This window comes from Peromyscus leucopus, chromosome 22 (genome assembly GCF_004664715.2).
Source record: "Peromyscus leucopus breed LL Stock chromosome 22, UCI_PerLeu_2.1, whole genome shotgun sequence".
NCBI lineage: Eukaryota > Metazoa > Chordata > Mammalia > Rodentia > Cricetidae > Peromyscus > Peromyscus leucopus.
The window spans coordinates 4,212,360-4,223,501 of NC_051081.1; the positions used below are offsets into that span (position 1 = coordinate 4,212,360).

Genomic DNA, 11,142 nt, shown 5'->3' on the forward strand with positions numbered 1-11,142 from the left:
CTGATCTCTCGCGATATCAAGTCTCTTTTGTCTTCTTCCATTTTTATAGCATTTATATCCTCCTTGGTGATGAGTGGGTAAGGGATCAATGGGGCCACTGGAAATCTACGAAAAATGTCCTCCTTCTTTTCCTTCTTTTTCTTCCTGGGGTGAGAGTCAGACTCCTGTGAGGGGGCATTTAGCTCACTGGAGTATTCACGTATTAAAACTTCAATAGCCTCTTGCACTTGCCGAAGCACTCGTGGTACACACGGACACTGCGCTCGCTGAGCTCCAGGCCCAGCGCCAGGCTGGCCGTCAGCTCCTTCTTGCAAGGCGGCAGATAGGCGCCGCCGCAGAGCAGCACGTTGCACAGGCGCTCGGCATCCGTCTTGGTGATGAGCCCGCACGAGGGCGCGGAGAAGGGCAGGATGCCCATGACTTTGAGGATCTCCAGCTGGTCGGCGGTGCAGCGTGAGCAATAGATGTGCAGCTCATCGCAGACTGAGTTGATCTGCTGCAGTGAGAAGTCGCGCAGCACTGAGTTAAGGATCTGTGGCAGGCACAGAAGCTTCTCACCTCCCACTATGAAACAAGAGATGGTCTCCCCTTCCAGCACGGTCTCACAGAGCTCGTGGAGCGATCCGACGGCATGAAGAAGGGCCCGGGTAGTACAGGCGGCGGCTCCTTTATCACAGCTTGGCACCCTTGGAAGGTTCTGAGGACTGCCGCACATCTGTCCACTCCTGCATGGTGTTCTGCAGGGCCTGGGTCTTTTCCTTATCCACTTGGACATAGTCTACCTTCTCATCCGATGTGACAGATGATGTGGATGGCTTGCGGTGAGGGCTCGGGGAGCCTGGCTGGAAGTCCAGGGCTAGGTAATCCACACTGCCAGTACTCTTCTTTGGAGCTGGGCTGTTGGTGCCACTGGGAACAGGGGATGAGGGACGTAGTTCTCCTCGCTGTCTCCCGAGTCTGTACTGGTGGCGGCAGTACTGGGAGGAGCTGGAGTTAGCGGTGTGGTTGAGCCTGGACCAAGACTTGGTGAAGGGGAGCTCATCGATGACAGTGTTGTTTCTCAGGTCCAGGGGTGTTGGCTTTGCTTTCCGGTCAGGCTTGAGGTTGCGATTGACCGGGGGTGGCTGGATCTCACTTCCTCGGCTGGGACCTCTATGGATAGGAAGGGCTGTGGATGGGTAGCCAAGCGGGTCAAAGTGATGGGGCCCTGGGCTCATGGGGATGTAGACACTTTGGGAGTTGTCCCCTGCTCGTTCCATAGCCAGAAGGGTAGAAGAACCTGGGTTCATGGGTACATAGTTGTCATCAGAGCTGGCACTGTCTAATCGACCCACGATAGTCTTCCCTGGAGATTCAGCAGACCAGCTGGCACTCTCTCCGCCTCGAGTTGGGTACTCATAGGTCTCACAGGAAGAAGCTCGGTGAAGTCAGCTGTTGTCCATTGTGGGGAGGGTATTGCGTCTGGGAATAGTAGCAGCTACAGATCTATTATGTTCGCTGATTGGAGGTCTTTGCTGAGGACTGCCCCACCGAGGTGTTTCTGCCTGACTTGGCTTGGGGGGGCGGAGTGGGGGAGCTATGGCTGAGTCTCCAGGAGTGGCCATTGTCATGGTATTGTGGTTTTTGTCCAGTGTGAATGTTCTAGGGATCTGGTAGGCTGAGAGAGGGGTGGTTGGAACATCCATATTGTCCACTAGGAGGTCTCCAAACTCCCGGCACAGGGTGTTGCTGGGTGTCTTGAAGGTGTACACATCCTCAGTGTCTGTCTCGGACACTGTGAGGCTGCCCTTGGTGTGGCCTTGTGAAGCCAGGCTACGGGGGAGGTCGTAAGTACTGTCTTTGAATTCTGTATTGTGTCGGCTTGGCTTGGGAAGGCTATAGAAGCCATGGACTTGACCGCTGACTCCATTGACACAGTGTCCATTGCCCTGGGCAAGTTTTTGCATGGCTGTATCACTCTTCTGCCGGGTGCCCTGAGAGAAGCTGGCACTCCTCGCATTTTCTGTCCTTCGGCTTATGCACTGGTGCAAGTAGAGATACTCCTGAGGTGCACTGGTGGACAAGGCAGGCTGGATGTGGCCTGACACAGGGGGCTCAAACGTGAACAGAGTGGGCTGGCCAGAGTGTGAAGGGGCGGAGGACTTCCTTTCTCGGAGCAGGTGCTGAGTGGAGCCGCTGACCTCAGCTGGAGAAGAGCGGGAACCATGACTGGCTGAAGAAAGGTTTCTCAGGGAGTCTGTGCTCTCCCCAGCCTGATTAAAGCCGCAGATCTGGCAGATGCTCTGGACCCACTTATTCAGGTCGGCCTCTGTCTCAGCCACCAGGTAAAAAGTACGCTCACTGGTCTTGATATCGAACACAAAACTGTCCTGCAGCTTTTTCTTGTTGAAGGTCAGGCCTGTATCCACCTGCTCACACAAGTTCAGGTTGATGATCCGCAGGGGTTTCTTGGAGTGCTCGTTCTTGTAGTATTCCAGAACATCTGGGTCGCCACTCATCCGGCCGCTCCACAGTATAAACCAGCGTTTCTTCCAGGCATAGCGCCTCAACTTCTTCTCGGGAGGCGATTTCCTCAGCCAGCCGGTGCACACCACGTCGTCACCGCCGCCGCCACTCATGGTGCACGCCGTGAGGGCTCGAGGGCCGGGCACCGGAGGGGTCGGTGGAGGCAGTGGACGTGCTCCAGGCACAACCGCCACACACAGCCCACGGGAACTCGCAGATTCCCTCAACGGGGTGGGCGGGCTGCGCGCGCCCTGGGTCGGCTGTTGAGCCTCTCTTCCGCAGATCCGCGGACCGAAGCGGAACCCGAGCGGGAGCCGCGGGGACCAGAGCTGTCCGGCCTTCTTTCAGTGCACCCTCCCGGCCGCCAGGCGCGCCGTCCCGCCGCCCCAGCAGCAGTCGGGCTCGGCTGGGACTCTGCCGGGACCCGGAGCCGGGAGCTCGATGCCCCGCGCTCCGCCCCTTGGGGACGGGACCTCCCACAAGCGCTCCCTGCTGTGGACCCCACGCTGCACGCGCACACACAATGCCCGCACGCGGTGTCCACTCCGCTCCGCCCGCTGGCGCTTTCAGTGAGCGGGGCGCGATCTTTTCCTTCTCCTTGCTCCGAGGAGGGAGCCCGGGAAGGCGTACGGCGTCCCGATGGCAGCGGGCACAGGGACAGCACGAGGACTGGCGGCGAGGCGTGGGGCGTCGCCGGGCGTCGGGGAGGTCGTGGGTCCGCGGCGGGAGAGTGGGTCTGCGCTCCAGTCTCCGGCGAGGGCAGGGATCAGCACAGGGACAAGGCGCAGGGCGGCTCTGCTCCGGGGGGGGGGACCCCTCTGTCCCGTCCCCTGCGCTCCTCCCCCACCCGGGGGCGCGCGGCGGGTTGGGCCGGGGAGGTCGCAGCCGGCGTCGCGACTAAAGCCGTCGCGGCCGGCACCGCGGCAGGGGCCGCCGCGGGCGCAGCCGCCAGGGCCGCGGCCGGCGCCGCGGCAGGGGCCGCCGCGCTCGGAAAACCGCGGCTCGGCGGGCGGACCCGGTGGGGAAAGACCGGCGCAGCCCCGACCCTCCGCCCGCGCGGGAGACGCGGACGGCCGGGGAGAGCGGGGAGCGAGGAGGGGAGGCCCCCCAGCGCCGCCCCGAACCCCCGCGACCGCGCCGCGGCCGCGAGGACAGGAGGAGGCGAGGGGCGCACCGGCGCCCACCGCCGGAGCGGCGGAACGTGGGGAGAGGAAACAATACACTGGTGGAGGGGTCAGGAGGAACGGGGAGCCGGAGAGATCCGCTGATCCGGCTTCCTATGACTGTTTCTAGGAGGAGAACGGTTAAACAGAAAACAAAAAAACGACAGACAAACACAAATGAGACTAACACACGCTGCGCAGCTTCAGTGTAAAACCGAAAGCAAAAACTCAGATGGGGACACGGAGTGTTTGAATTCTCCGTCCCCTACCAGCACCACGTATTCTTCTGATTCGGGGGTGGCCCCGAAAAACCGTGCCCCAGAGGGGACTTCAAACCATGCCCCAGAGGGGACTTCAGACCGTGCCCCAGAGGGGAATTCAAACCGTGCCCCAGAGGGGACTTCAAACCGTGCCCCAGAGGGGACTTCCCGTGCCCCAGAGGGGACTTCAAACCGTGCCCCAGAGGGGACTTCAGACCGTGCCCCAAAGGGGATTTCAAACCGTGCCCCAGAGGGGACTTCAAACCGTGCCCCAGAGGGGACTTCAGACCGTGCCCCAGAGGGGACTTCCCGTGCCCCAGAGGGGACTTCAGACCGTGCCCCAGAGGGGACTTCCCGTGCCCCAGAGGGGACTTCCCGTGCCCCAGAGGGGACTTCAGACCGTGCCCCAGAGGGGACTTCAGACACCCGTGGAACGTCTTCCAGGGTCGCAGTGGCGAAGTCCGAGCTCGTCAGCTCCTTCAGCCCCACTGACTCCAGACCGATTCAGGCGCACAAACAGACAACATTCAACATTCAGACAAACCCACAACACTCAGACAGGACAGAGATGGCATACACCAAGGCCGGCCGGCTTACCTCCTGACAGTGGGTCGGTGGTCCCGAGGCGGGGGGTCTCCGATCCCGGACGAGCCCCCAAATGAAAGACCCCTGAAGGTAGTCCTCCCTCTGGAGAGACCCTCGCCCAGAGATCACACCGAGACCATAAGTCAGATGCAAACAGCAAGAGGCTTTATTCAGGAACACGGGTACCCGGGGCGACACAGTCCCTCAAGAGGCTCAAGAGACTGGCGTGCCGACGGGCTGGAGTGGAGGGTTTTTATAGGGTCTGGCAGCAGGAGCACGAGAAGCTCGGTTTACAGGGTTCTGATTGGACGATTCAAATGAGGCCAGGTTCAAACTCAGGACAGCTCGTGGTTTTTCCCCGAGCTCGACACGCCTGCTGTCTGGCTCCAAGTTGTTTTTCTGACCTTTAGTACCCTTTTCTGGGGCCAGGTGGCCGGCCGTAGACACCCCGTGCTTTTCAGACCTTACTCGAAATGGCGTTAGGCTAAGCTAGTATGCTGGGGTCTTTCATGAGATTATGGAGCCAATTACATTCAAACTACCAGAGTGATACCATCCAACTGATCTTCTGGAGTATAGTGAAGTGACAGTTTTGAGTAGACATTGTAATCCAAAGTAGAAAACCTCCTATCGGGATGTATACACACTATACCAGAACAATGCATAGACAAATAAAGAAGTTACTTTTCTTTATTGGACAAAAAACTTCCAAGATAATTATTACTATTTTTTTATATCTTTGTGTTTGTGTGTATATAGGCTACATATGTACAGGTTTCCATGGAGGCCAGAAGAGGGCACCAGATCCCCTGGAGTTGGAGTTAACTTTATTCCATTGTGATAAGATGAAACATGAGGAACTGTCACCAGGAATAAGTTTGCTACCTTAATTTTAAATGCCCTTTTTTGTCCTGTCCCAGTTAAGTTGTTTGTGTGAAAAATGTGCAGCTGGGTTCCGGAGGGTGCTGGGGAATAGTTCCCCTGTGGTTTTTCCTGTTTGGAAAACAGTGTCCAGCTTGCCTCTGGATACAGAGTAACCATTCCTTGACTCCTGTTGTTAGAGGGGTATATAAGCCCATGTTGGTACGAATAAAGAGAGCTGCTTCCCTGACGAACTGAAACTGGGTGTCTAGAGTGCTGTTTAACCTCGGCATCCTTCGCCAGATTTCGTGCTCCAGCTACACGGGCTGCAGCAAGGAATCAGCTTAATTTTCCTATATTTGTTAAGCTTTGCTTTGTGGGCTAGTAAGAGGCTTAGCAGGTAAAAGCTCTTGCAAGGCAAGCCTCATGACCTGAATTTGATCACTGGGACTCACAATGGAAGGTTGGAACTGACTTCCAAAAGTTGTCTCACTACCTCCATGTGCATGCTGTGACATCTACATGCCTGCATGTGCACATGTGCATGAACATACAGAGAGAGAGAGAGAGAGAGAGAGAGAGAGAGAGGGAGGGAGGGAGGGAGGGAGGGAGGGAGGGAGGGAGGGAGGGAGGGAGGAGAGAGTTTTGATAATGAAGACTTATTTTGGGTTCCTAATTCATGATCTATGTTAGAGAAAGTTACATGGATGCTGAAAATATGTGTGTTCTATAGTACTTAGAACATTCTGTAGATATCTATAGGTTCACTTGGTTAATGATGTCACTTAATTCTGAGGTTTATTTTTTGTCTGGATAAACTATTTATTGATAAAAGTGGAGTATTGAAGTCTCTCACTGTTATTGTTCCAACGTTATTCCATAAGTGTACCTCTAGGTGTATTTTTTTGTGTACCTAATGTTTGGTGCATATCTGTTAAGAATTCTAAAACCATCTTAACTGATTGGTCCCATAACCAATATGAAATGACAATCTTTATCTCTTCTGAGTAGTTCTGGTATAAAGCCTATTTTATTAATTGTCAGATCAATAACTCTTGTTTCCTAGTTCTACTTGGCAGGAATACATTTTCTCATCCTTTCACCCAAAAGTAGAATGTTTGGCTTACAGTGAGGTATGTTTTCCTGTAAATAACAAATAGTTGTGTTCTTTCTTTAAATTAAATATGGGCTGTGTCTTTTGATTTAAGAATTGAGACCATTAATATTTAGAATTTACTGAAAGGTGCTCATGGTTTCCTGACATTTTCTTGACTGTGCCGTACTTGGTAATTTCCTATTCCCCTCTTGCTAAACTATTACTCGAGGGTGCTTTATTCTTTGCAGTAATCATGTCTTTGCTGGTTGTAGATCCATCTGTGCAGCTATTTGTACTCCAAAACCTGAAAAACATCATTCCATGCTTCAATGGCTTTTAATGTTTCTGTTGTTAAGTCTGTTGTTACTCTGATGGGCCTAGATTTATATATGACTTGGTTCTTTTTTTACTTTCAATATATTTTACTTGTCCTGACTATACCAATGGTTTAATTACATGGTGGTGGGAATTCCATTTTGATATTGTCCATCTGATTTTCTAAATTCCTCCTGTATCTGGATGTTTCTTTTCCTGGGTCAGAGGAAGTTTTGACTATTACTTCTTTAATAATGATTTAGGGAGGAGACATTGGAGGGGTTAGAGGTAGGAAAGGAAAGGGGAAAGTAGGGTAGTTATAATTTAATTTTAAAAATTCAAAAGAAAATATTTTCTACATATCTGAAAAGCAATTTAAACAAGAAGTGAGTGACTCTTCTCCCACCCAGAGAGTCCTGCCTCCGGGACCTAGGCCCTAGGACACAATCAGTCCCTGGGAGCCCCCACCCATCTCTGATCTAGTTGCCGGACAATAGGGAAGACTCCTGTGGGCAGGCTCTCTCACCAATATCCCCCATCAGACCCTGCAATCTACAAGGCCCATGCCATACATAAAACCTACCCATACCCCTGTGACCACAGTGGCTTCCTGAGACACAGAATCTTCTAGCTCTCATTGGAACAAGAGAGGCTTCTTGAGACACAGAATCCACCAGCTTTGACTGGACCAAGAGCCGTAATAAGACCAAGAGTGGCTCCCTGAGTCACAAAGAATCAGCTAGCTTGGATTGGACCAAGAGCAGCTCCCTGAGATACAAAATCTGCCACATATAATTAGAGCAAGAGCTAAGATTGGACCCAGAGGGGCCCCCTGAGACACAGAGACAACACACAGAGTGGATCAATAGCAGCTTGGTCAGACATAGGCACCTCTTGCACCTATTAGAGGAGAGATGGGTAGATGCCAGTGCAGAAATACATACAACAATATAAAGAGCAATATAGCACCACCAGAACCTAGTCCTCCTAAAACAGCAAGACCTGAACATGACAATGTAGAAGAAGCAGAAGAAAGTGACCTTAAAAATAGCTTCATGAAGATACTAGAGGCATTTAAAGGAGAAATGAAAATTTTCCTTAAAGAAATTAAGGAAAAGAAGAACAAAAAATTGGAAGAAATCAAAAAATTCATTAAAGAAAGCCAAGAAAACCATGGAAAAGCAATTAAAAATGTGAAGGAAACAGTTCAAGATCTGAAAATTGAAATAGAAACAATGAAGAAGACACAAACAGAGGGAATGCTGGAAATAGGAAATCTGAGTAAATGAACAGGAAACATAGATATAAGCATAACCAACAGAATACACGAGATGGAAGTGAGGTTCTCTGGTGTAGAAGATACAATAGAGGAAATAGATTCATCAGTCAAAGAAAATACCAAAGCCAAAAAAAGTCACAACACAAAATGTCCAGGAAATCTTGGACTCCATGAAAAGGAATAGAGATAGGAGGAGAAGAACACCACCTCAAACTACAGAAAACACATTCAACAAAGTCATACAAGAAAACTTGCCCAACTTAAAGAAGGAAATGCCTATGAAGATAAAAGAAGCTTATAGAACACCAAATAGACTAGGCCCCCCAAAAAAGTCCCCTTGCTAAATAATAATTAAACCACTAAATATACAGAATAAAGAAAGAATTTTAACAGCAGCAAAGGAAAAAGGTCAAGTGATGTATAAAAGCAGACCCATCAGAATAGCACCTGGCTTCTCAATGGAGACTCTGAAAGCCAGAAGGTCCTGGATAGATGTAATGAAGACACTAAGAGACCACAGATGCCAGCCTAGACTAATATACCCAGGAAAACTTCCAATCACCAAAGATGGAGTAATCAAGACATTTCAAGACAAAAACAGATTTAAAAAATGCCTATCCACAAATCTGGCCCTACAGAAAGCACAAGGAAAACTCCAACCTAAGGAAGTCAGAAGCACCCACAAAAACACAGGCAATAGGTAACCCCACATTAGTAAATCCCAAAGAAGGGAAATACAAACATACTACCACCAAAAGATAACAGAAATTAACAATCACTGGTTATTAATATCCCTTAATATAAATGGACTCAATTGACACAGGATAACAGAATGGATATGAAATAAGGATCCATTCTTCTGCTACATACAAGAGACACACCTCAACTTCAAAGACAGACACTATCTCAGAGTAAAAGGTTGGGAAAAGACTTTCCAATCAAATGGACTTAAGAAGCAAGCTGGTGTAGCTATCCTAATCTCTAACAAAACAGACTTCAAATTAAAATCAATCAAAAGAGATCAGGAAGGATATTACATATTCATCACAGGAAAGATCGACCAAGATGAAGTCCCAATTTTGAACATTTATGGCCCAAATACAAGGACACCTACATATGTAAAAGAAACAACCCTAAAGCTTAAATCACACATCAAACCCCACATATTAATAGTGGGAGACTTCAACATCCCACTCTCACCAATGGACAAATCCACCAGATTGAAACTTAACAGAGAAATAAGGGACCTAACAGATGTTATGACTCAAATGGACTTAATAGATATCTACAGAACATTCCACCCTAACAAAAAACAATATACCTTCTTCTCAGCACCCCTTGGAACCTTCTCTAAAATTGACTACATACTTGGTCACAAAGCAAATCTTAACACACACACAAAAAAAAGTGGAATAACCTCCTGTATTTTATCAGACCACTATGGTTTATAGTTAGATTTCAATAACAACAAAAATTACAGAAACCCTACAATCGCATGGAAACTGAATAATGCTCAACTGAATCACAAATGGGTCAAGAAAGAAATAAAGAAAAAAATTAAAGACTTCCTAGAATTCAATAAAAATGAATGTAAAACATACCCAAACTTATGGGACACTATGAAAGCTGCCACCTGTGTTATTGGTCTTAACCATTTTGACAGGTGTAAGATGGAATCTCAAAGTAGTTTTGATTTGCATTTATTTCCCTGATGGCTATGGATTTGAACATTTCTCTAAGTATTTCTCACCCATTTGATATTCCTCTGCTGAGAATTGTCTGTTTTGATCATACTCCAATTTTAAATAGGATTATTTGATTTGTTGATATCTAGTTTCCATTTCATATGGAAAAACAAAAAAAAAACCACAGGATAGCTAAAACAATCCATAACAATAAAAGAACTTCCAGTAGTATCACCATCCCTGAATTCAAGCTGTACTACAGAGTTATAGTAATAAAAAAACTTCATGGTACTGACCTAAAAACAGATGAATTGATCAATGGAATTGAACTGACAGCCCAGACATAAATCCACACACCCACAGACACCTGATATTTGAATCCAGAAATGCACAATGGAAAAAAAGAAAGCATCTTCAGCAAATAATGCTGGTCTATCTGGATGTCTGTATATAGAAGAATGCAAATATATCCATATTTATCATCCTGCACAAAACTCAAGTCCAAGTGAATCAAAGACTTCAACATAAAACCAGGCACACTGAACCTGATAGAAGAGAAAGTGGGGAATAGCCTTGAACACATTGGCACAGGAGACAGCTTCCTAAACAGAACACCTATAGCACAGAAACTAAGATTGACAATTAGTAAATGGGGTCTTATGAACCTGAAAAGTTTCTGTAAGGCAAAGAACATCAACAATAGGACAAAACAGCAGACAGAAGAATGGGAAAAGATTTTCAACAACTCCATGTCCAATAGAGAGCTAATGTCAAAATATATTAAAGAACTCAAGAAATTAGACATTGTGTACAATTTAAGACTAGTTATAATGTTCTTCTGATTTTTTTAAACTGTTGTACAAGTGAAACTTCTATGACTAAGTATAAGTTTTGAAACTGATGTAATAGGAACTAAAAATAAGTGCTGGTGACTGCTTCAAGCCCAGATGTGACCTATGAATGACAAAGGCTGTTCCTCATCATTGCATTTGGTTTGCGACTTTTCATGTTCTGACCATTCAGTTTGTTACTGTGAGTTTGAAGTAAACACTTCACAAAAAACTAATAGTTTCTTAGAAATTCCTACTAAAATAAAGTCCTTTTGTTTCATATATTTAATTTTCTGTTTCATATTTACTATTCACTTTTTCTAATGTGTTGATGACTCAAATATTCTACATAATTTGTGGATTTTTTAGATGTTCTAATTAAATGACAATTTAAAAGGTTTTGAAGTGCTTTGTATAAATGTTTATTTTATTAACAGTTCATTAAAGTCATTGTCATTTCAATTTAATGTTTTTCTTTTATTAAAAATTGATTTTTTTATACAATATATTCTGATCACAGTTTTCTCTCCTCCAACTCCTCACAGTTTCTTCCCACATCCTCT

General features: G+C 47.6%; 1 pseudogene; it reads right to left on the minus strand.

Moving 5' to 3' along the window:
* Positions 1-604: 604 nt before the first annotated feature.
* On the minus strand, positions 605-2,635 carry LOC114685703 (annotated as a pseudogene).
* Between the last annotated feature and the right edge of the window lie 8,507 nt (positions 2,636-11,142).